This window comes from Microtus pennsylvanicus, chromosome 6 (genome assembly GCF_037038515.1).
Source record: "Microtus pennsylvanicus isolate mMicPen1 chromosome 6, mMicPen1.hap1, whole genome shotgun sequence".
In the NCBI taxonomy this organism is placed as follows: Eukaryota; Metazoa; Chordata; class Mammalia; order Rodentia; family Cricetidae; genus Microtus; species Microtus pennsylvanicus.
The window spans coordinates 69,372,174-69,399,799 of NC_134584.1; positions in this window are offsets into that span (position 1 = coordinate 69,372,174).

Below are 27,626 nucleotides of genomic sequence, written 5' to 3' on the forward strand. Positions count from 1 at the left end.
GGGCCATTTCAGGCTCTCTCTCCTCAGCTGCCCAAGGACCTAGTTGGGGACATCTCTCTGGACGCCTGGGAACCCCTCTAGAGTCAAGGCTCTTGCCAACCCTGTAATGGCTCCCTTAATTAAGATATATACTTCCCTACTCCCATATCCATCCTTCCATTATCCCAACCAAGCTCTCCCCATCCTCCCCTTCTCACTTGTCTCTCCCCATCTCCCCTTTCCCCCATCCCACCCAACCCCCCAGTTCCCAAATTTTGCCCAGCAATCTTGTCTACTTCCAATATGCAGGAGGATAACTATATGTTTTTCTTTGGGTTCACCTTCTTATTTAGCTTCTCTAGGATTGCAAATTATAGGCTCAATGTCCTATATTTATGGCTAAAAACCAATTATGAGTGAGTACTTCTCATGTTCATCCTTTTTGGGTCTGGGTTACCTCACTCAGGATAGTGTTTTCTATTTCCATCCATTTGCATGAAAAATTATAGAAACTTCATCTGGCGATGGATGGAGATAGAGACAGAGACCCACATTGGAGCAGTGAACTGAGCTCCCAAGGTCCAAATGAGGAACAGAAGGAGGGAGAACATGAGCAAGGAAATCAAGACAGCGAGGGGGGCACCCACACACTGAGACAGTGGGGCTGATCTATTGGGAGCTCACCAAGGCCAGCTGGACTAGGACTGAAAGAGCATCAGATAAAACCGGACTCTCTGAATATGGTGGACAACGAGGGCTGCTGAGAAGCCAAGGACAATGGTACTGGGTTTTGATCCTACTGCAGGTACTGCTTTTGTGGGAGCCTAGCCTGTTTGGATGCTCACCTTACTAGACCTGGATGGAGGGGGGATGACCTTGGACTGCCCACAGGGAAGGGAACCCTGACTGCTCTTTGGACTGGAGAGGGAGGGGAAGGGGAGTGGAGGAAGGGGGAGGAAAGGGAGGCAGGGAGGAGGTCGAAATTTTTAATAAATAAAATGAAATAGAATCACAGGTTGTTGGTGTACACAAGAGTTTCACAATAGCCCAGAATGGAGTATAACAAAGGTTGATTTATTTAGGGATAAATTCAGTGAAAGAGTAGCAATCCACAGTCCTCTGTGTACTATGGGAACTGGAACCCAATCCAACAGCCAAGAGGCCCAAGAAAGCTTTGTATCTGCATTTATAGTATAAGACCATGCTAAAGGTTATTGACTGAAGGAGATACCACAGCACCTTTCCATTTTGCCTAAATAAAAAAGTTCTAAGCCTAATACAAAACTATATACAATAAGAATGCATATCAGGTATTATCCAAAAAAGGGAGGCAAAAACATACATGAAAATTAGAATTACAAGCAGCATATACAACATCAAACAAGAAACATATCCTAAGTAGTTATCCTATCCTAAAAAGCCTAAGTCTTATATTAAGAAATGGCTTGGTTAAGTTGTGAGAGGAAAGTAACTATGACAATTGAGTCTTCAACTCCATCAAAAACCTGAGAAGGGAAATAATATTACATGACTAAACAGGAAGTGCAATCAAGCAACTTCCAAAAGGCATAAGAAATGACAGAGACAACTGTGTACCTGGACAATCACCTAAAATTTCATTTGCAATGTTGGGGGAACCAACTTTGGCTAAGGCCTAGAATATCTGACAGACAATTTTTAGAAGCAGGAAAATTTGAAAAATCATCTTATCCTGTCTTGGCAAGGTTTAGAAGTCTTTTATCTTGTATCCTGCTTATCCAATCTGGACAACATGCATTTTGTCAGTGGTCTGGGTGAGCAGTTCTTTCCTCAAAGGCCAGTTTTGCCAAGAAGGAAACAAGCTCTAAATGGAGTGTCTTCAGGGCCCACCAGTCATTTGGGAATATATAAGTGCTGGCAGGAGCAATTGTGTCTCATGTCAACAGAATCCTAAATTATTTAAATACTGTGTTCTACAGTTCTTTGAAGTGTTTGAAGATTGCCTATCTATTCAGGATACAGTCTCTATGCATCCAAAGAACCTGATTAGTCTAATTAATGTAACACAAACATGGATAACTATTGACCTGCAATTGTTAATACCTATATAGCTTAAAGACTAATGCTTCATATTAAATAATTAAACAATCTTTGAAGGAATGTTCACCAAATGAGGACTATGCCCTCAAATGTAAACAATATATAAGTGTATTGATCAGAGGTAGAAATGTATAGTGCAATATGATAAATATGCCTCAAAATTGAATCAGTATACAAAATATCTTACACAGAGGTAGAAACATGCATGCATACAATATGATAAAATAACTTTGCATAGGTATACAAATATAAACATATATAGGAGCCTATCCAATATAATAAATTTAATTTAAATTTGTATCAATAGACAAGTGTAGTGATGAGCGGCAGGGCCCACCACCCGGCTCTGCATGGCTACCTTTACCAGAAATAATTACACAGAAACTGTATTCTTTTAAACACTGCATGGCCCATTAGTTCCAGCCTCTTATTGGCTAATTCTCACATCTTGATTAATCCATTTCTAATAATCTGTGTAACACCACAAGGTGGTTTACCAGGAAAGATCTTAACCTGTGTCTGTCTGGAGTAGGAGAATCATGGCGACTGTCTCACTCGGCTTCTTTCTCCCAGCATTCTGTTCTGTTTACTCCGCCTACTTAATTTTCTGTCCTATCAAAGGCCAAGCAGTTTCTTTATTAACTAACCAACCAATGAAAGCAACAGATAGATAAAGACACTCCCACAACAGACAAGAATCTATACCAATGAAAATTGTCTATAAATAATAGCAAATAAGTAATTTCACTACTACTATTATTATTAGTATGAATAAGTACACACTAATCTTCCTTTTATCCCATCCCATCTATTGTTCTTTGTTTATTTTTTTTTCAAGAGAGATCCCTGACTGTCCTTTATTTCCATTCCCAACCCTATACCATTTATAACAAGTCCCTGATAGATGTCCCGAACTGTGAGGACAAACTTTGTTAGGAGAGGGGACAGTGTTTTCTAGCATTCCTTCCAGCTGTCATGGGGGTGATGTTAATTCTATAGGATCCTGTAAAAACTAAAATGGTTAGGTTTAGGATTACTGCCTGTCATAATTGCAAATAGTCTCTGAATAGTCAGTAGGGTTTTCTGAAGTTCTTATTTGAAATTCTGGCCAGAAGACTGTAAGAAGGTGCACCATGTCGACTAGCCAAACTGGAATCATCTTTAACATTTTGTAATTCAAAACCAATCTTAAAGTGGTGCTATCAGCATAATGACATAATATCAATCAAGTAGAATCATTGCCATGGATTCCTGTCTTCTTCCTGGAAATTTCAGAGTATTGCAGAAAAATTGATTATTGTGGAAAACTTAAACATTACTCATATAAACATATATTCAATGAAAGGTACCATACAAATAAAAATAGGTATGGGAAGAACCAGACATTTTGTGAAAACAGAGTTTTGATAATAATAGTCCCTAGATTTTATCTTCCTTCTGTTCCATACAAGGTGGCTCCTGATTGAGACTCCTGACTTTTTCTTTAAGCAATGGGTTGGGATTTAGAGAAAGATAACCACTGCCCAACTCCAAAGCCAGCACTGATTTTTACTAAATGGAAACTGGAGGAATACATATATAACATGCATTTTTATTATATATAATAGCATAATATATATTATATGTATAATTTGAAAACATTGTAAATTTCCACCAAATATTTAGTGATATAAAATATAGTGAAATCATATAATCAAATATTATTTAGCCAAAATAAATGCTGCAAAGAATATTCAAAATGCTATACTAAGTGATAAAGCCAATTACAAAAAAATTATGTACTATAAAAATTAATTTATTGAAAACATATAGAATTGGCAAATACATAGATGTAGAAAGAAGATTACTACTTCATAATATGTAGTCATAGGATAAATTAATTTTCCTTTCCAATATAGATATTGTATCTTCAGGAGTGACATAAATGTTCTGGGGAAAAATGAGACCTGTAACATTGAAAATAATCTAAAATCTACTGAATTGAATACTTCATAGTGATGATTCCTGTCTTTGCTGGGTTTTTGTCTGCTTGACACAAGCTAGAGTTTGAGCAGAAGAACCTCAATTGACAGAATGTCTGTCTCAGATTGCCTGTTACCAAATCTGTAAAGGATATGATTGATGTGGGAGGTCAAATCTCAGTATAGATAGTGAAATCCCTGTGCACATGGTCCAAGATTATTGCAAAAACAGACTGAAAAAGCCAAAAAGAACATACAGTAAGCAGTGTTCCTCTGTGGTTTCTGTTTCAGTTCCCGCCTTTAGGTTCCTTTCTTGAATTTCTGCCCTGACTTCTCTCAGTAATGGAGTGTGACCTAATATATATTCATAAGCTGGAATAAATCCTTGTTCTCCAAAACTGCTTTTGTTCATAGTGTAGTATCATAGTAATAGAAACTCTAACTAATATATGTCCTGTGCTTTATAAATATTAACACAAACAAAGAAACAAAAAAATGAGACTTCATGAGCCTGTAACTCCAAGTGACTAAGAAAAGATGAGTCTTCCTAAAGATCTCATGAAAAATAAGGAGGGAAGAATTTAGTCTTTAGATGGTGAGAGTTAGAGCTACATTCCAGAGCATAAAAGCATTCATTTTATTGCTGAAATCAACCAATAAAAAAGGAAAAGAACATTTTGCTTGCTAACAAATTACTTTAGAAAGTTTATGTGCTTTCAGAATCTTAATACTAAGTTCAACTGTCCCACATTTATTAGATTACAGATTCCTACAGCCTTGTGACTACATTATTGCGTATCTATGACCTAAGAAAAAGGCAAGGGACACTTAGAACTAAAGGTGTGCAGCAAGCGTTTGGAAAATAAATCTCACGAGAATTATTTGTTAGATATTCCTAAACTTACTGTTTTTTTTATTATGATTTTAGTGGTATCACATTTGAGATTCAAAAGCAGTAATTATGGGCTCAGTAATATTATATCAATAAAAAAGAGAATGTTTTGGTTGCCTTGAAGATGAAGCCTCTTCCAAACCTTGATAAATGAAAAGTAAAAAAAAAAAAATAATCACATCTAAAATGAAAAGTAATATAACAAATTAAAATTGCAGGAGGATTTGATGTACTTATACTGGCCAATCTTCATTTTTGAAATCACTTTGCTTTAAAACTATTTAATATTATCTATTTATATAGATTTACCAGTTAAAATAATACATTATCACATTTTTTCTTCTTATATATTTTTCACATTACTCTTTTAACAATTTCTAATAATTATGATAAATCTATACTAATGTTTATTTCATTTCTCAATGTTTTCTTTAAAGTTCACAGGGGAGACTTTGTTTTGAATTTCATTATGTTTGTGATGGGTACCTTTGTCAAAAGAATGCAATAATTTTGTCAAAGGCTATTGTTCAGTTGAGAGAAGTACAGAGGGAGAGGAAGGAAAGAGATACCTTGGAAAAGGAATCCATTGTGGGATTAAAGAGAAACCTGGAACTATGGAAACCCCTCTGAATCCAAAAGGATGACCCTAACTAAGACTGCAAACAATAGTGAAGAGGGTGCCTGAACAGCCCTTCCCATTTAATGAGATTGAAGACTACCCTAATTGCCACCATAGAACCTTCATCAAATAATTGATGGAAGCAGATGCAGAGATCCACAATTAAATACTGGTTTGAACTCCTGAAGTACAGTCAAAGAGAGGTAGGAGTGATAATATGAGCAAAGGTATCAAGATCATGATGGGGACACCCACAGAGACAGCTGACCTGAACTAGTGGGAACTCACTGAATATGGACTGACAGCTGGGGAACCTGCACCGACTGAACTGGAACCTCTGAATGTGGGGTACAATTGTGTGCCATGGGCAGTTTATGGGGTCACTGGCAGTGGGACCAGGATTTATCCTTAGTATATGAACTGGCTTTTTGGGCTCCATTCTCTATAGAGGTATACCTTGCTCAGCCTAGACAGAGTATGGAGGCTTGATCCTGCCTCCAATTGATGTGACAGACTTTGTTCACTCCTCATCTCTGAGAGTGGTTGGGTTGGGAGAAGGTGGGAGGAGTGAGAGGAAGGGAGGAAGGGGAAACTGGAATTGGTATATAAAATGAAAGAATATATTTTTTTCAATAAAAAACATAAAAATTAAGGCAATAATTATATTACAGATTTTGTATATGTCCTTGAAATTGCTTGTCCAGTATGGCAATGATCTTTAGATAATATATCAGCTTCCTGAAATTTTTAGTAGCTATTTGTTTAAAACAACAACTGCAGTGGGACATCCGCATGGAACCGTCTATGTTAGGCTTGGCATAACACACTCCATATACTGAGGCTGATATTAAAACCTTCGTGTGGCCTACTGGTCTACGTAATGAAAATAATTTGGTCCCTGCCTATACTTCCCATTGCACCAAATTCAGAATTACTATTTTTATCAGTTCTTAGACTCATGCCCTGGATTCATATATTATTTATACTTTTACTACTAATTTCTTTATGGTTTCTACCCAAGATTTTTCTCTTTTGGAGAAGATTTACCAAAAAATTCTTGGAAAAAAAATATAACACTTTAAATGTTTTCTTATGTTTTATTCTGTTTCATGTACCTGTATATCATACTTTTTATTTTTCTGTTATTTTCTTTCAAATTATCTCTTTCTAGCCCTGACTGCCATGGAACTCACTATGTAGACCAGACTGGCCTGAACTCACAGGAGTCCACCTACACTTGCCCCTACAGGCATTATGTGTGTGAACCGCCATGCTTGGCCTACCAGAGTTTCTTACTCTACCATTTAGAGTTCACATTTTGTATCTAGAATGAAAATGGAATGAGAGAAAGTGATATATTCATAATGCCTAGAAGAGTGATAAAATTGTAGAATTGCTAAAATAAGTAGTACTGACTCCGAGGGCCCTAATATATCATATCATACAAGCAGTCTGAAGTCCTTCTTTCTACAATATTCACAAACACATTCATACATTATTCCCAGATTTTGCAACACCCTTGTGAAACAGCTTACCTTGAATATTTTCGAAGCAATCTTCTGCAGTTAAAACTGCTTCCACAAAACTTTAATAACTATATATTTGTGCTGTCATTATTATATAAATGTTGACTTTTAGGTATGATTTGGGAAGGTGGGTTATTGTATGAAGTGTGCTTGCTTTCTCTGACCTCAGTAAAAATTCTCTGTGCTAGTCTAATGGCAGGATTTGGCCATATGTGGTTAGTTGATTGCAACAAACATATGGGGGAAAAGGCTGAAAATGCTCAAATATTGAAACCATATGCTACTGCATGGGAAACTATGTCTTATTAAAAAGAGAAAACAAAATCTGAGAATGTAGCTAGAAACACATAGTCCACAGTGTTTGCTTTCTAATTTAGAGACTATCGACACTCAGTTTAATAAACTAGAGATTTGTTTTAGATTGAAGACAACTTTAAAACTTAGATGTCCTTAACCAAAATATTCATTTTGCTTTCAGAAGTGTGTATAATAAAAGATCATGCCAATTTAAAAGATAATCATTTTAAAATATTCTGGATCCAGCCTAAAATGTTATCTAAAGCATCATAAGGACTTCATAGACTTCTAACATGTTGTTTGTATAAATGAACTCTTCTAATACTTGTTTCTCCATGACACCATCTTTATCCTGAAAAACTGCACACAAGGAACTTGGGTGTTGCACTTAAGAATCATATAATTGAAAAAGTTAAGAACATCAGATCAGAATGTATGCAGCAGAAATGAGGTTGAGCAAGTGATGCATTCCTATTACCTAGAAGAATGATAGAGTCATGGAATGAATTGGATAGACCAATGCTGAGTCCTATGACACTAACATTACACATTGCAAATACTGTTGGAGCTCTCCTTCTCCCTGAATCATTCCATGTGTTGCTGCCAGTGGAAGATCCTCAACTCCCATAAATGAGCTTGTGATTTTCATATCAATTCCACCTACTACCTCTACTCATTATCAAATCCAGTGTCCCAATAATTATGAAAAATACTACCTGACGAAATATCTAACAGAGCCAAGTGGCATTGGCTCTCATCCTTAATCACTACACTAGATAGGTGGAAATGAGAAATAATATTGTTGGATAGAGAAAGGAATATAAGGCAGGAGGAGACAGGCACTCAGTGATTCAGTAGAGATGTCATTCAGTCTGAAACCTTGTAGAGATAGGATACTCTAATCAGTCTGAATATTTCATAAAGGTAAGAACTAATGGCTCGCTGCTCTGCTTCTCTGATTTTTAAACTTTCACACACTAATATCTGACTTCAGGGTTTTATTTTTAAGACCAATTAGAATTCATGCTACATCTGTCATCTAAGTATAGGACACAAGTTCACCAAAACGTCACTTGCCTATGGCTTTGCAGTCATCAGCATAGACTGGAGCTATACTCAGTGGGAGTTACCACTCTGCCAACTAGGTTTTCCTTTCTTTTCTCCTTGTGAGTTATGGGTTTCCCTGGACCCCCTTCTCGGCCTACTACCTTGAAACCTGCTTAGGTTTCTAATGTTTTATGCTGCAGCAGTCAATCTCACATCTTTATCATCATCATTGGCAGATTTGGTGAGACAATTGAGAGTTCTTAAAAGGGAATTAGTTAAAAGACTTTTATTCCACATTAAAAAAATGAAAACACAGTTATAGAGAAAGTTAGGTCTTGATGATTACACAATGCATGATTTAAAATTGGAACAATTAAATTAAGGGATAATCAACTTAACGAATTGATACAATATTTATTATTATTTTGGTAATTTCCAGTTTATCTCTAAAAAGTTAGTTGATATGAGTACCAAGATACAAGCCTTTGAAAACATATTAAATGGTTCATAGAGATATTCAAATCCAGACAAAGGAATTTAAAGGAGAACCAATTTCATCACTACCATATAAGGTTAGAGAGGTATAGTATAAGTATAAGGATTTCAAACAACCAACTTTAATATATCTAGTCATTGTACAGACACTTCTTAGAGATATCCCCAAAGCTATTTAAACACTTGCTGGAATCCTATGCAAATTAAAGAGATTCAAGGAAGTGATAGTCTCATATGGGATGCATTCACCCTTTGGAATCAAATGGTAAACTCATGGTTAACTTGACATTGAATTATGCTTTAAACCTGGAGGGACTTGATTACAGCAGTCTTGGAGCCTGGTCCTTGATTACTGTTTAGGACCTGGTGGATAGATGAGATTAAGACTGTTGAACAATAAAATAGGGCTAGAGGTATGGAAAACCCCATCACTAACTTCTTGGAGAGGAAGATTATGCTAACATAGAAAGGCAATCTCTATATGATGGCCACACTCTGGCTTTATGCCATGAAGCATCTTTGAATGCTTGGGACAGAACTGAAGAAGTAGGAAGGAAAATTGAGTCATTTACTAAAGTCATACAGGGTCCAAAGAAACCTTCACTGATTTATTATAAAGATTGACTTCTGCAACAAATAGAATATTATCAAATATAGAAGCCAGACAAATAATAACTGAATCTCTGGCTTTTGAAAAATGTTATTTCACAATGAAAAAGAATACTTAAGTCCTTAAAGGCAAGATCAGTATCCTTAGACGAATAGATCCAAGATAAAATTGATATTGAGTCTCATTACCATGATGATGATTGAATATGAGAGGTGATTTCCAGAGTTTTGAAGAAAAATTAAAATGTCAAATATTTAAATTACAGTAAACAAGGTTACCTAAAAAGGCATTGCAAGCAGGGCATTCTTATACAAAACATTCTTCCTAAGCATAATCCAAACAAAACACCACTGCCTTCTGGTATGGAAACGCTGTTGTAAATACAGGCATTCTACTAATGAATGTAGATTAACAAGGGACAGTCAAGGTAACCCTTTGTCATCCATAAACATTTTACGGACTCTCAGAGGCTCCCATATCAAATTTGGTTCAGTTGTTTCCTGTCATCATGGAGGAAACTCCTTCCCAAAACAATCAACGAACCTAATGCCTATTATAAAAAACCATATTGCTCCTGGTGATAGAATAGCTATAGAATAGAGGGAAAAAATTAGGAGAAATCACAAAACAAATATTGCAAAGATTATATTTGAACAAGAGAGACCTCTTGATTACTAGAGGTGATAGTTTATCAAAGACCATCACCATTCAATCTAAATTAAATCATAAAATTAACAAATACTTTCCATTTGATTAGATATAACTGACCTAAGGGGAGACTTCCCAAAGTTGGGGTAGGGGAAGAATTTTGTTAAATGCCTTTACAGAAAAATAAAAACAACTATCTTGAAGACTGATGGAGGAAGGTCATTGGTTAAGTAATAAAGAAACTGCTTGGCCTCATAGGTTAAAACATAGTGGGAGGAGTAAGCAGAACAGAATGCTGGGAGGAAGAGGAAGTGAGCTCAGAAGCCATGCTCCCCTCTCTCGGGCAGACATGATGAAGCTCTGACCCAGGATGGACGTAGGCTAGAATCTTCCTGGTAAACGCACCTTGGGGTGCTACACATATTAGAAATGGGCTAGTCCAGGTGCAAGAGTTAGCCGAGAAGAGGCTAGATATAATGGGCCAAGCAGTGTTTAAAAGAATACAGTTTGTGTGTTGTTATTTTGGGGCATAAGCTAGCCAGGCGGCCGGGAGCAGGGGCGGCAGGAACGCAGCCCACAGCTCCTTCAACAGAAGACTTTATAGACCTGTTTACAAATAAACATCTAAAAGAAGAAGTGGAAACACTTGAAAAAAATTACAATGAAAAAGAATAACCTGACCTAATACAATCTCTGATGTCTCCAAATATATGATGGGATTACACAATAATGATTCCACCTTGACTTTGATAATGCCACTAAGTTAACGAACATCACCTAAATATTGGCTTTGGAATACAAACTGCTAGAAACAATTTTGAGATGGCTAGCTGAGGTGGTCCATCCTCACAGACTATTCTACACAGTACTTGAGATAAGTCCTGCACTTTCCCATTATGCAGAGACTGGATAACAAATGATACAGCTACGTCTCTGAAGACTTGGCAATTAAGCCATTTTTTTTTTCTTTTCAGGATCTCCTAAAGATGCTATCACCCCAGGCAGCAGAAAACAATTTAAAGAATTTAATGTCCACATTCCCAACAGGTGGGAGGATAGTTTTAATTGTTCATTGGGTTATGGATATTTTTCATCATTTAGGTGTTTGGTTACAAGTTCTGATTGTTAATGGTCAAGGAAAAAGTTGCTTGAGACCAGATCACACTAGTCAGTCAGAGAGGCCAGGACATGGTGGCATAGAGCTTTAATCCCAGAATTTGGGAGACAGAGGTACACAGGTTTCTGTCAATTCCAAGGCACCATGGGATACACAAGATTAAATCAGTCTAAAAGAGAAACAGAGCCAAGTGGTGGTGGCTCACAACTTTAGTCCCAGCACTAGGAAGATGGATATGGGAAAGGGTATGCCTGAGAGGAGATAGGAGCTCGGAATTCAGTCTGATGTTTCATAGTGATGGCATTCAGTCCAATTTATAGAAGCAGGTTGCACTAATCAGTCTGAGTATTATATAGAGGTAAAAACAAGTTGCCGGCTGCTCTGCTTCTCTGATCTTTCACCTTTCTCCCAAAATGTCTGATGCTGAGGTTTTATTATTATTATTATTATTATTAATTTATTTATTTATTAAAGATTTCTGTCTCTTCCCTGCCACCGCCTCCCATTTCCCTCTCCCTCCCCCAATTAAGTCCCCCCCCCTCAGCCCGAAAAGCAATCAGGGTTCCCTGTCCTGTGGGAAGTCCAAGGAACCCCCACCTCCATCCAGGTCTAGTAAGTTGAGCATCCAAACTGCCTAGGCTCCCACAAAGCCAGTGCGTGCAGTAGGATCAGAAACCCATTGCCATTGTTCTTGAGTTGTCAGTAGTCCTCATTGTCCGCTATGTTCAGAGAGTCCGGTTTTATCCCAGGCTTTTCCAGACCCAGGCCAGCTGGTCTTGGTGAGTTTTCAGTAGAACATCCCCATTGTCTGAGGTTTTATTATTAAGACCAGATAGAATTCCTGCTACATTATTGTTTTAATTAAGGTTTCTATTACTTTGACAAAAACATCATGACCAAGGCTATCTATAGAAGAAAGTGACCTTTCAGTTTCAGAGGTTTATCATCTTTGATGGCGGAGTGTGGAAACAAACTTATGTGATTCCGTACTCCCCTATCCAACCTTCCTTTATCCCAATCATCCTGTTTTCCCAAGTTCCCCCCATCCTCCCCTTCTCACTTTTCTCTCCCTATCTCCCCTTACCCCCATCCCACCCCACCCCCAAGATCCCAATTTTCTCCCCGGCAATTTTGTCTACTTCCCATAGCCAAGAGGATAACTATATGATTTTCCTTGGGTTCCCCTTCTTATTTAGCTTCTTTAGGTTCACCAATTGTAGATTCCGTGACCCTTATTTATGGCTAGAAACCAATTATGAGTGAGTACATCCCATGTTCATCTTTTAGGGTTGGCAAGATACTTGAACCTAGAGTGGCTCCCAGGAGCCCAAGGCGATGTCCCCAGTTAGTCCCTTGGGCAGCTGAGGATAAAGAACCTGAAATGACCCTATCCTATAGCAATACTGACGAATATCTTGCATATCACCATAGAACCTTCATCTGGTGATGGATGGAGATAGAGACAGAGACCCACACTGGAGCACTGGACTGAGCTCCCAAGGTCCCAATGAGGAGCAGAAGGAGGGAGAACATGAGCAAAGAAGTCGGGACCACGAGGGGTGCACCCACCCACTGAGACAGTGGAGCTGATCTATTGGGAGCTCACCAAGGCCAGCTGGACTGTGTCTGAAAAAGCATGGGATAAAACCGGACTCTGTGAACCTGGCGAACAATGAGGGCTGATGAGAAGCCAAGGCCAATGGCACGGGGTTTTGATCCTACTTCATGTTCTGGCTTTGTGGGAGCCTAGCCAGTTTGGATGTTCACCTTCTTAGACATGGACGGAGGAGGGAGGACCTTGGACTTTCCACAGGGCAGAGAACCCTGACTGCTCTTTGGACTGGAGAGGGAGGGAGGGGGAGAAGGGTGGGAGGAGGGGGATGGAAATGGGAGGCTGGGAGGAGGCGGAAACTTTTTTTCCTTTTCTCAAAAAAAAAAAAGTCCCCAAGTAAGAAGCAGAGAAAACTAAATGGGAAGATGTTAGGCTTTTGAAACCTCAAACCTTGTCCCCAGTGACTCACTTACTCAAAATAGACCATACTAAACCTTCCTAAACCATTCTGCCAACTGGAGAACATCTATTAAAACATAGGAGCCTATGGAGGCCACTCTCATTCAACCACCAAAGTTAATACTATTCTAAAATATTTTGTCATCCTGCTTTCATTGATATGCTGTTTTCTCACTTATTATGGTGAACATATATTTTGGTAATAATTTCACCCCTACAATGAGAACGGCAGATAGTCTGTATCTGTTGATTTTTCTGTTGAAATGTTTACTTTTCTTCTAACTTTCCATATATACTTTTTAAAATTTTAGTCCTTTAAAAAGTAGACTTCTTTATAATATTTTCATTGTCCTGTTTCAAGTGCCCAAGATTTATGGCTGCAAACTACATATTTTTAGCTGATTTTGTCTTTTCTCAAAGTAAAAAAAGAATATATTGATTAAATTATTTTGTATATGCCTACATGCTTTCCAGTGTCTTTATCATTCTTTTATAATGTTGTTATGTAAATAAATATTTTGCCATGCATAACTTCTGTCATATCCTAAATTTGTTGAGCAAGCTCAAGCTCTAAGTGTTTCCCCTGAAATGAAGAATGTCAGTTTTGAAAAAATTCTACTGTGTAAGAGTCCTGATGCCCACTCAACAGGATTTAGACTTAGACCCATCAGAAATGAGATCCTTAACTAGACTTAGATTATCAGAAATGATTAATGATTAATTTTGTCCAGGAATCATAATCATAGCTCTCTCAAAGTAGTGGCAGCTAATCAATCTCTCTGAATTTAGATAGATTGAGAAGAAAGCAAAGGATGTAAGATTTTAAAAAATTGATTGTATTTCTACAATCAAGAGAATTCAAGTGTGATTATAAATTACAAACGCCTACAAATTTTACCATCATACTTTCCTCCAGTACCACTGATACTTCAAGCTAGTATGAATAGGTTGATCAATAAAATAGGAAAATATTTATGTGCATTCTTTAATTTATGGAAATATGTAAAGAAGTCATTTCCTTTGTGTCTAAAACAATAATGTTTAGTTACTAAATATTTATTCTAAAATTTGTTTATTTATTTATTAATGTATATATGTGTGTCAATGAGTAAATTCAGTGTGAATGTAGATGCCCATGGAGGCCAGATGAGAGTACTGGATACTTTGGAACTAGAGTTGTAGGCATTGTGAGTCTCCCAACATGGATGCTGCTAACCTAACTTGGGACCTCCAGAAGAGCAACCAGTGTTCTTAAATACTAAACCATCTCTAGTGTTCTTACTATCAAATATTTAAATCATCATTTAAAAAAAAAAGTATTGGTTAAAGCTCATTGTTCTAAGTGATTTAAAAATCTATTTGGAAAGATATGTAAGAAGTATGCTTTAAACAAGTTCTTTTACACCTTTTCCAATATAATTAAATGAACATACACAATCAACAAATAGTGGCTCATTACAAGGCCTAGCAGTGTAATACAGAGTACTTTATTTATATTAGGAAATTAAAGTTATGAATTTAAAATTATAATGTTTTATAAAGCATCTAAAGTTAAAAAACTGATTAGCAGCAAAACAAAAAGAATTTAGGGAACAACTAATAAGAGGGTAAAACTAGAAAAATATTTACTGTTTAGTAAATAAACAAAGATATAGAAATAGTAGTAAAAAAACCCAAAACAACCAGTTCTTCATTAATGAATAAAATCAAGCAAGAAGACTATGAATGAAAAGTAGTTGTTAATGGCCTCAGAGACTACTGAAAAATCCTAGATGACAAAGAATGGATAAGTTAGAAATGAGATTGTCATTCATGACTTTGAAGACATTAATTTCAGTACAATGGATGGAATAAAATAATGTGTTTAGTATGTAAATGATTAAATAAAAGGAAAAATAGTATGGAGAAAGAGAGAACAGTAAACTGAAATCATTAAAACAATGGAAATATATGAAAGAGCTGCATAAACCCTGGTAAAATGCCAGTGGACAAGAAAAACCTCAACATCCCCAAAAGGGGATAGCAATTGATGGAGGAAAGAGGACAAAATTATGGACTTGACAGTCAGTTTAAATGTTAATGGGGAGTTGCTGTTTGTGTAGGAACAGCCGCTGACAGGAACTCAGGATATGTCAGCTTTAACTATCACCCCCAGGCAGATGAGTCCCAAATACTCTTTCTTTACTTGACCTCTTCCCTGAACTCTAGTTTGGTGGGTGGGCTTGTCACTCAAGCAAGCATCACGAATGCAGCAACCATGATACCACCAAACTCATTGCCTATTATTAGTCTACAGATAGACATCTATTTCTGTCTTACAATTTGTCTCTGTTAACTTCATGATACCACCACTTTTCTTTTTCCACTTCCTTTCCCAAAATATACTACTTAAACAGCTGACAGTTCCATTGGATGTGATTTGAAACTTAGGACCTAAAAGAGGAGAAAATATGTCAGATGGGTAAATAAACAAGTAGATTGATGGTGAGTGAATAGATTGATGAATGGTTGGAACTGACGTTATTCATCATGTACAATCTACCAATCTAGTCCCTTATCATAGTGAAGATTATATGAAGTAAATTCCCTGCCTTTATTTTATGAATAAACATAGACGAAGAAAATTTACTCTATGTCCACTTGCAATAGGTTATAAAAGTATAAGCTAAAAACTAGCGAGAAGACTAAGAATGAACATCAAAGTGGTTTGAAATAGTTGATCAGAAAATGATTCAATTAATATTGGTCATGTAGCCAGAATACAATGAAAGAAATGGTACACAAACCATGCAGATATTTGGAGGAAACTTTTCCCAAGTAGAAGAAAGAAGAGATGAAGAATACCACAGTGAAGGGCAAGATTATGGGACACTTCTCTGAGCAAGATGATATTAGCAAACCAATGTGGAAAATGCTTCATTGAACTTTAATTTAAATAGTCAGTAAATCTTTCCAATACAAGTGAACTTCAGGTATTTCTTTTATTTTTGAACTTATCATATAATTACATAGTTTTCCCTTCTTCCCTCTAAACTCTTCCAGGTACACATACCCTATCTCCATTTTCACTCAAGGCAATAGCCTCTAGTATTTTTTTAATTCTTTCTTTAATATATACTATATTATTATATTGTATATATATAATTATATACATAGAATAGTTGGCATATTATATATATATATATATATATTCTACTTATAGAGGTCATATATACTTGAAATATTTGTTATCCACTTCAAATTTTCAACTTGATTTCTCACATTTATCTGAAAACCCTGCCATAGTGGCATGGTTGGCTTTTATATTAAATGAAAAATGTGTGCTAGGGTTTTTGAGCTCACTGGGGTGAGCTCCCAATGTCCAGTTAAAAAGTGGGAGGAGTGAGAATATGAGCAAAGAAGTCCAAGACCATGATGGGGACACCAAATGAAAAACAGTTTACCTGAGATAATGGGAGCTCACAAAGTCCAGTCAGACAGGGAAGGAACAATCATAGATCCAAATTAGTCCCTTTGAATGTAGGTGACAGTTGTATGGCTGGAAAAGACTGCAGGGCCACTTGCGGTGGCAACAGGATTCATCCCTACTGTTTGCACTGCCTTTTGGGGAACCTATTCTTTTTGGACAGATACCTTGTTCAGCATAGATATAGTAGGGAGGGCCTTGGACCTTGCCCAAAACAATATTCCTTACCTTCTCTGAGGAGTAGATGGGGTAAGATGGAAGTAGTTGGAGGGGATGGGATGAGGGGAGAAAGTGGGAACTAGGATCAGTATATAAAATGAAAAAAAATATAGTTTGTTTTCTTTTTTCTAAAATAAAAATAGATAAAATTTGTAGTGAGCTGCGTGGTATCACACCTGATGGAGATGTATAATCAACTCCTGAGATGGCTAAGGCCTGACCTATGCTATGATCACGCAATGATTATCAGCTGCCTGCATATGCGTGAACCTATGGGCAGTGCCCACCTGGCAGTTCGGGGTTGACAGCCCATGCCTACTTAAGGGCTGGGAGAGGTTTGCCCGAGGAGAGAGGTCAAGGAGAGAGGAAGGAGAGAGAGGGGAGAAGAGAGAAGTTTGCCCAGAAAGAAAGGAGGAGAGAGGGGAAAGAGAGAGAAGTGTAAAAAGTCCTGGAATAAAACTGCAGTGAGAAGAGCTCCGGTGGTCGTGTCATCCTTGCGGGTCGAGGGTGGCTGTGACAAAAATTAAAAAAATAAAATTTTCAAAATTCCAGTGAATGTCTTCACTAGTGTTGGTAGTGATTTTACCTCACAAAAGACAGAAGAGCAAAGAGAACTGTTATTTTGAACTCAGTTTGATCTATAGGGGAGATTTGTTTAATGATCTAGAGGTAAAAATGATTTTGAAGGACATCCAGTTAGAATTACTTTAGCTTCATCCCTTTGACATGGAGTATACAATTTGTTTCTTTGCTAAAAGAGCTTACAGGTCATCACAAGAGAGATAGTGTAGCAATATCAGAAATTAGGACTAGTCTAATGTTGTTCAGTCTTTTAATTAGAGAAGAATAGCAAAAGACAAGGGCAAGGACATAAATTTAGAGTTCCTACATTTCTTAATTATTTATGTTAGCATGTCACCTCATCTGTACATTTTTTTCTATTTCTGTATCTCTGTATAGATTTATGATTTTCCACTTTACTTTAATGGGAATTGTTAATTGAAAGCCTAGGTAGTAATTTATAATAAGTACTCAAAATATTAGCTAACATTTAAAGAGTACTTCTTATATTCTAATACTATGCAAACTGATTACTTTCTTTAGAAGCTTACAAATTATAAATGTACCCGCACAAAATAAAGGCAATGCAGATATCAAAGAATATTTAACACTTTAATGTTAAACTTACAGAACCAAAGTTCCAGCGTAGTACAGGTAGGGAGGAAAAAAAGGGCGAGCCGCCTCTCCGCGCACCGTTTATTGGCAGGGATTCGCCTGAGGCAAACCCCGCCCTCTAAAGGGAGCTGACTTAACCCCTTCATATAAAAAAGCAACATAGCAACATCAGCCAAGGTGATGTGGCTTCTGGCACTCTTAGAAGGTAGAAGGAGATGAGGAATCAGGAGTTGTTGCCTTGCCTTGAAGCAATATAAGTAAACTTGTTCTAGGTGTGTAAAGTAACCCTTTCAACACACTTTTTGAGCAAATATGTGATATTAACTCCTGGCTACTACTACTTTCTTTCTCCTTGATTGCTACCACAGTGTGATAGAGCTATCTGCAGCCTAGTACTTGCTCAAATTAAGCATACTCATGAAGGAGATTTATGTCAGCCAGGCCAGTAGACTTTGTTTCAAGGTTTAGAAAAACATGATCTTTATTCTGATGCTAGTTATAAAAACAAACATTTTGGAGTTTATCACTGAGGAAATAAAAGAAAACTAATATTCAGAAAGTCAGTTTCTGCCTTCTGTATCCTGAGAGTTTAAAAAATTAAAAAGTAGTCTAGCAGATATTGTTATTGTCAGTAACCTTAAATTTTAAGAAAAACATTTCGTAAAAAGAAGTATTATAGGTATAATCTCTTGTTCAATTTTTTTTATTCTTAAAAATATTTTTAAGAATAGAATAAGTTAAAAAATGAAGAATTAGTGAAGAGGCAGTTTAAGAAACCACAGAGTGATTTGCAAAGAAAAGATACTATCATATATTTCTCTAATGAGCAGCAAGAGTTTGGGAAAAACAGAAATGAAATAGAGTCACCACCTCCTATTTTTATCATCAACCTCTAGTATAAACACTCCTTTCTTTCCATAGGGTAACTTCTAAGAGATTATTTTTTATTATTTGTTTATGTGAATCTGTACATGTGTATGTAAGTGTTGGCAGAAGACTGAGGACAGAATCAGATTGCCTGTAGCTAGAGTTGGAGTCACTCTGGTCTTCTGAGGCAGTGGCAGACACTCTTAACTGCTGAGTTGCCTTTCCAGTCCTCAGAGTTTCCAAAAGAATAGTCCAATCTATACTTTTCAGACAGTGGACCTGTCCCTATATCACAATGTGCTTAACAATGGCAAAGTCAGAGACTGCTGAGGGTCCAAACATGAATCTGGGACCTTCAAGGGAGTAGACCTAAGCTAGGACACCTGTGAGTCTAGGACTTCCGAGGAACTAGGGCTAAGCCAGAACATCTGCCAGTCTGGGACCTCCAAGTAGGAGTAGGCTGGAACCAGAGATCCCTGCACGGCCAGTAGTAAGTCTGGAGTAGGCCTGAGTCAGGACCTCTGTGGGTCAAGGCTTTGGTCTGGTACATCATAGGTAATAGGCAGGAACCTGGAACCTCTACAGGTATGAGCATGAGTCTGGGACCTCTGAGGGTGTACGTTCGAGCCATGTCCTCTGTGGTTCTAGGTGCACCTGAGCCTGGGAACTCTGAGCCAGTAGACCTGAGCCAGAAACCTTTGAATGACCAACTCTAAGCCATGGACTTCTGTGGGAGAAAATCCAGACAAGATTTTACAGAAATAGGTAAAAGCCTGTAACCTAGGCCAAAATAGGCCTGAGACAGCAAACTTGAAGAGAGTGGAGCAAAGAACAGTAATGATGAGCTATCTCCAGGAACACAGAGTAACCAATGGGATAACAAGAACTGTGGCACTGACTGTACCACAAGAAACAATTATCTGAGATTTGGATTCACTGGCAGCTAGATAATTAATCAACAGAATTTTAGATAGCCCACACCACACCTATAGAGGAAAAGATAAGTAGAAAAGTTAAGAACACACACAATACCACACGGAGCAGCACGACATCAGTAAAACCTAAAACAGCAAGTCCTGACAATCAAATATAGATGAAGCAGAAGGAAATGACCTAATAAATAACTTCAAGAGAATGTTTAAAACTCTTAAAGAGGAAATGAGAAATTCTATTAAAGAAATGGAGGAAAAGACAAACAAAAAATTGGAAGACATCAGCAAATCCCTTAAAGAAAACCAAGAAAGTGAAATCAAACAATGAAAGAAACTATTCAAGACATGAAAACTGAAATAGAGACAATAACAAAACACAAGCTGAGAGAATTATAGAAACAGAAATCATGAGAAAACAATCAGGAACCACAAACGCAAGCATGAAGAGTAGAATAAAAGATATGGAAGAGAGAATCTCAAGCACTGAAGATACAATAGAGGAAATAGATTCATCAGTTAAAGAAAACATTAAATCTAACAAAAAAGATTAACCCAAAATATCCATGAAATATGGGACACCATGAGAAGGCCAAATCTAAAAATAATAGCTATGGAAGAAGTAGAAGAAATTCAACTCAAAAGCACAGAAAATTTATTTAACAAAATTATAGAAGAAAACTCTCCCAACCGAAAGAAAGATGTGCCTATGAAGATCCAAGAAGCTTACAGAATACCAAATAGACTGGATCTAAAATAATTCCTCTCCACATAATAATAAAAACACTAAACATACAGAGTAAATAAAAATTATTAAGAGCTGCAAAAGAAAAAGAACAAGTAACATATAAAGGTAAACCTATCAGAATTACACCTGACTTATCATTGGAGACAATGAAAGATAAAAGGTTGTGGTCAAGTGTTATGCATGCATTAAGAGATCACAGATTCCAGCCAGGACTACTGTACCCAGCAAAACTTTCAATCACCATAGAAGGACAAAACAAGATATTCTATGACAAAATTAGATTTCACCAATGCCTAGCCACAACCCAGTCCTACACAAAATACTAGAAGGAAAATTCCAACCCAAGGAAGTTGGCTGCACCAACAAAAATATAGACAATTGATGGCCTCATTGAAGCAAATCCCAAAGAAGTGAAAATTGCACAAATTAACATCACCAACAATGAAAACTAAATTAACAGGATAGGCAATCACTGGTCATTAATATTCCTTATTGTAAATGTATTCAAATTACCTAGAAAAAGGCACAGGCTAACAGATTGGATATGAAAACAGAATCCGTCCTTTTTCTGCACACAACATATTGAAACATATCTTAACCTCAAAGACAGACAACATCTCAGAGTAAATAGGTTGGAAAAAATATCCAATCAAATGGACCTAAGAAACAAGCAGGTGTAGCTGTCCTAATATCTAACAAAATAGACTTCAAGCTAAAATAAATCAAAAGAGATAAAGAAGGTCATTTTATATTAATCACAGGAAAAATCCATCAAGAGGAAATCTCAATACTGAACATCTATGCCCCAAATGCAATGCCACCCTCAATTGAGAGCTTGGGGGTGGGGTGAGGTGGAGATAAGAGGAGATGAGGAGAGAAAAGTGTGAAGGGGAAGATGGGGAGAGCTTGGGGGAATGGGACGGTTGGGATGGAGGAAAAGTGGATATGGGAGCAGGGAAGTATATATCTTAATTAAGGGAGCCATTTTAGGGTTGGCAAGAGACTGGACTCTGGAAGGGTTCCCAGGTGTCCAGGGAGATGTCCCCAGCTTGTTTCTTGAGCAGCTGAGGAGAGGGTCCCTGAACTGGCCCTATCTTATAGCCACAATGATGAATATCTTGCTTATTACCATAGAATCTTCATCTGGTGATAGATGGCGATAGAGACAGAAAAACAAAACACTTCTAAAGCTTAAATCATACATTAAACCCCACATATTAATAGGAAAAGACTTCAATACTCCCCTCTCACCACTGGAGAGGTCAATCAGACAAAAAATTAACAGAGAAATAAGAGAACTAACAGATGTCATGACTCAAATGGTCTTAGCAGATATTTATAGAACATTCCCTCCAAAAGGAAAAAAAAATATACCTTCTTCTCAGTACCTCATGGAGCCTCCTCAAAAATTGACCACATACTCAGTAACAAAACAAACCTCAACAAATAAAAAAAATGGAATAACCCAATGTACCTTATCAGATCACCATGCTTTAAAACTAGAAGTCAACCGAAACAATAATTCAAGAACACCAACAAACACACTGAAATTAAACAATACTCACCTGAAGCACTAATGGGTCAAGGAAGAAATAAAAGGAAAAAAATTAAAGACTTCCTAAAATACATTGAAAATGATCATACAACATACTCAAATTTATGAGACAATGAAATCAGTGTTAAGACGCAAGTTCATTGCAATAAACACCTGCATATAGAAGCTGGGAAAATCCTACAATAGTGAATTAACAGAACATTTGAAAACCTTGGAACAAAAAAGTAAACTTAACCAAGAGAACTAGATGGCAGGAGATAATCAAATTGAGAGCTGAAATCAACAAAATAGAAATAAAGAAAACAATACAAAGAATCAATAAGAGAAGAGTTGGTTCTTGGAGAAAATCAATAAAATAGACAAACCTTTATCCATATTAACCAAAAGGCAGAGAGAGAATATACAAATTAAAAAAATTAAAATGAAAAGGGGGACATAACAACAGACATGGAGGAAATATAGAGAATCATCAGGTCATATTTCAAAAACCTGTACTCTGCAAAATTGAAAAACTTAAAGGAAGTGGGCAACTTTCTGGATAAATATCACTTACCAAAGTTAAATCAAGACCAGAAAAGCAAATTAAACAAACCTAAAAGTTCTGAAAAAATAGAACGGTCATCAAAATCTCTCAACCAAAAAAATCCCAGGACCAAAATCTTGATCTATAAGACATTCAAAAAAGAAATAATACCAATATTCCTCAAATTATTCCACACAATGGGAAAAGAAGGAACATTGTCAAACTCTTCTAATGAGGCTACAATTACCCTGATACCCAAACCAAAGAAAGACATTACTAAGAAAGAGAATTACAGATCAACCTCACTCATAAACATTGATGCAAAAATACTAAATTAAATAATGGCAAATCAAATCCAAGAACACATCAGAACCATCATCCAATGTGATCAAGTCAGCTTCACCCCCAAAATGCAGCGATGGTTCAACATATGAAAACCTGTCAACATAATCTCCCATATAAACAAACTGAAAAATAAAAGCCACATTATCATCTCATTAGATGACAAAAAAGCTTTTGACAATATACAACACCCTTTCATGATAAAGGTCTTGGAGAGAGCAGGGTTATAAGGAACATACCTAAACATAATAAAGGCAATATACAGCAAGCCAACAGCCAACATCAAACTAAATGAAGAGAAACTCCCGGCGATTCCACTGAAATCAGGAACAAGACAAGTTTATCCACTCTCTGCATATCTATTCAATATAGTTCTTGAGGTCCTAGATAGAACAATAAGACACCAAAAAGAGATCAAGGGGATACAAATCAGAAAACAAGTCAAACTCCGATTGTTTTCAGATGATATGATAGTTTACATAAGAGACATCAAAAATTCTACCAAGGAATTTCTATGACTCAAACAATTTTAGTAATTTAACAGAATATAAGATTAACTCAAAAAAATCAGTATAGCCCTTCTGTACACAGATAATAAAAGGGCTGGGAAAGAAATCAAAGAAACAACACCCTTCACAATAGCCATAAATAACAAAATATCTTGGAGTAACTCTAAACAAACAAGTAAAAGACTTGTATGACAAGAACTTTAAATCTTTAAAGAAAGAAATTGAAAAAGACACCAAAAAGTGGAAAGATCTCCCATGCTCTTGTGTAGGCAGAATTAACATAGTAAAAATGGCAATCTTACAAAAAAAAATCTACAGATTCTCCCAGACAAATTTTTCACAGACCTCGAAAGAACAGTACTCAACTTCACATGGAATAGCAAAAAAAACAAAAACAAAAAAAAAAAAAAAAACCACAAGATAGCCAAAACACCCCTGTACAATAAATGAACTTCTGGAGATATCATAATCCCTGACTTTAAACTCTATTTCAGAGCTACAATACTGAAAACAACCTACATTGGCATAAAAACAGACAAGAGGACCAATGGAACCAAATATAAGACCAAGATATTAATTAACAATCCTTCAAACACCTGATTTTTGACAAAGAAACAAAAAATATCAAATGGAATAAAGTAAGCATATTTAACAAATGGTGTAGCATAACTGGATATCAACATGCAGAAGAAAGAAAATAGACCCAATCTATCACTATTCACCAAACGCAAGTCCAAATGGATCAAAGACCTCAACATGAAGCCAACCACACTGAACCTCATAGAAGAGAAAGTGGGAAGTACACTGAATGCATTGGCACAGGAGACCACTTCCTAAATATAACCCCAGCAGCACAGACACTGAGAGAAACAATTAATAAATGGAACCTCCTGAAACTGAAAAGCGTCTGTGAAGCAAAAGACACAGTCAACAAGACAAATCGACAGCCTACAGAATGGGAAAAGATCTTCACTAACTCCACATCAGACAGACGTCTGATCTCCAAAATATATAAAGAATTCAAGAAATTGGTTATCAAAAGAACACATAATCCAATTAAAAAAAAATAGAGCACAGACCTAAAGTGGGAACACTCAACAGAAGAATATAAAATGGCTGAAAAAGTAAATGCTCAACATCCTTAGCCATTAAAGAAATGCAAATCAAAACAACTCTGAGATTCCATCTGACACACCTGTAAGAATGGCCAAGATTAAAAACACTGATGACAACTTATGTTGGAGAGGTTACAGGGAAAAAGGAACACTTCTGCATTGTTGATGTGAATGCAAGTTTATACAGCTCCTTTGAATGTCAGTGTGGCGATTTCTCAGGAAATTAGGAAACAATCTTTCTCAAGGTCCAGTAATATCACTTTCAGGTGTATATTCAAAAGGTGTTCAATTGTGCTTCAAGGACATGTGCTTAACTACGTTTATAGCAGCTTTGTTTGTCATAGCCCAAATCTGGAAACAACCTGAATGCCCCTTAATCGAAGAATGGATAGAGAAAATGTGGTATATTTACAAAATGGAGTACTATACAGCAGAAAAAAATAATGACATCTTGAATTTTGCAGGAAAATGGATGGAGCTAGAAAACATTATTTTGAGTGAGAAAGACAATGATCACATTTGCTCACTTATAGGTGGTTTTTAGACATGAAGGAAAGAAAACCAGCCTACAAATCACAATCCCAGAGAAGTTAGACAACAATGAGAACACTAAGAGAGACTTACATACATCTAATCTACATGGAAAGTAGAAAAAGACAAGATCTCTTGAGTAAATTGGGAGCATGGACCTTGGGGAATGGTTTAATGGGGGAGGGGAGAGGCTGGGAGGGGAACAGAGAAAAATGTAGAGCTCAATAAAAATCAATAAAACACATGAGAAAAAGAAACAATCATCTGGTTTGAGGTAACCCAATTCCAGAAATACAAAGATTGCATGTATTTTTTATATACAGAAGTTAGCTTTGAAAAATTTACAAATGTGTGTTTCATTCAGAATGTCCACAGAAGTTAGGTAGAAGTATGTAAAATCATCCAGATGGATCATAATGCATTGTTAGAAAGTGGGAAAGGCATATGTTAGAAGAGAAGGAGAGATGGTGAGCAAGAAAGAGTGGGAATAGTGGGAAGGAAAACTAATACTAAGGACCTTTTGAAAGGTCATATGGAAGCCTACCACTATAGAAGCTTCCATATATGGAGGAGTTAACACATATGAACAACAATGTCTCAAACAGCCCATCAAATGCTACAAAACAAATCCCCCAGTATTTGGAAAGTGTTACATATTTTTGAGCCCTTGGCTGAAAGGGTCCAATAGACAAGCTTGACTGAACATTATCGACTATTGCTAATGCTATTGTTTACAAACTGCAAGAACCTCTTCCTTATGTCACTGAACATGGGTAAATTGAGTTGTGTTCAGTTAGAAGTTTCAGACCTACAGAAAAGTGTTCATAGTGTTTAGAGGTACTAAATGTACTATTGGAAGGGGGAAGTAATCATTAATCTTACCCAGCTATAAGTACTGTGAGAAACAATATCCACTTTTGCAATATCAATACAAGTGATATGAGAGCATCTAACTACATTTTGATTGGATTGAAGGTCCATTAGATGATATGGATCCACACCTGACACTGTTAATGAGATCAAGAATCTGAAACTTGAGAGCTCATTTTCTCTAGAGAAAAAAAATGAAATTATTCCACTAAATTAACATAGAAATATGACTCTTGATAATATATTGTTGTACATAATTACATTGCTAAATCCTTATTGGAGAAGCTTCTTTCAGTAGATAATAATTAACAGGGAGAAACACAACCAGACAACATTCAGGAAATTAACGGATTTTCAGAATTCAACCATAAATTCTAACATGTCTGTAATCACACCCTTTCTACCTTCATAACTCAGAAAATTTGCACATACCTTCAAAGAAAGAGTTCTTATTCTATAAAGCCCAGAGAGTTCACAAGAGTACCTAGAACACTCAGATAATATCCCCCATATTACCATATAGTAAGAAAACCAACAAAAGTTAGATATCTCACTCAGAAAACTTAAACTTTTATTTAAAAATCCAAAGGTACTCTTAATCAGGGAGGTCAGCAATTGATAGTTTGGAATGTAAGAATAATCCAAGGTGAAAAGAGTATGGGAAAAATCATATATAAAGTAAAATGAGCTGAAATAGAATAAGGAAAGAAGCAGCAGGCATAAATGTTACATGAAAGAACAATTTGGTAAAAAGTTCCATAATTTTCCAATTTTTATGTTTTTCTCAACTATAAATGGTCTTCCTGGACAAGCTGACACAATTAAGTAGGGGAAAATGCATATAAAACAACTTATTGTTTTATTGGAAACAGTAAAACTATGAAAATCAGGAACTTAGACTAAAACAGAATTTGAATTTTCAATTTTCAGAAGGAAAGTGGCTTTATCTCTATGTGAATAATCTGCATACCCAAATCAGAAATAACTGTATTTTATATCACCTGATTCCCAAACCATTTCCTCCAGCTGACCTCTGTCTCTGTCAATGTCTTCATCTTTCTGGGTTATCCTGGTTAAAATATTCAAATTTCTATATGATTCTTTCTACCTCATCTTTGCATTTATTCACTTGTCAAGGTATGTAGCTTCTAAATGCTCTGTGTCACTCACATCCATTCCTATTAAAAGAGTTCAAGTCATCGTTTCTTTGCTTCCAAACTGTTTAAAGCCATCCTGCCTGCCCTTCAACCTTTTTTCTTACCTCCTCCATAATAATGCATTCCCCAGAATTCTTACTGTTAAAATTCCTCTCAGTCACTCTAAGTCATCTTTTCTAGCTGTCGGTTTCACTCAAAATCCTAATTTTGTCATCTACAACTTATTATCACTCCCTCACTGCAACCCCTGCATTTGCATCTGCATCATGGTTTAGGATTTCTGAATCTGGCCAGAGCTGGGGATGAGAGTAAGAAAAAACAAAAACCTTGACTAGTTT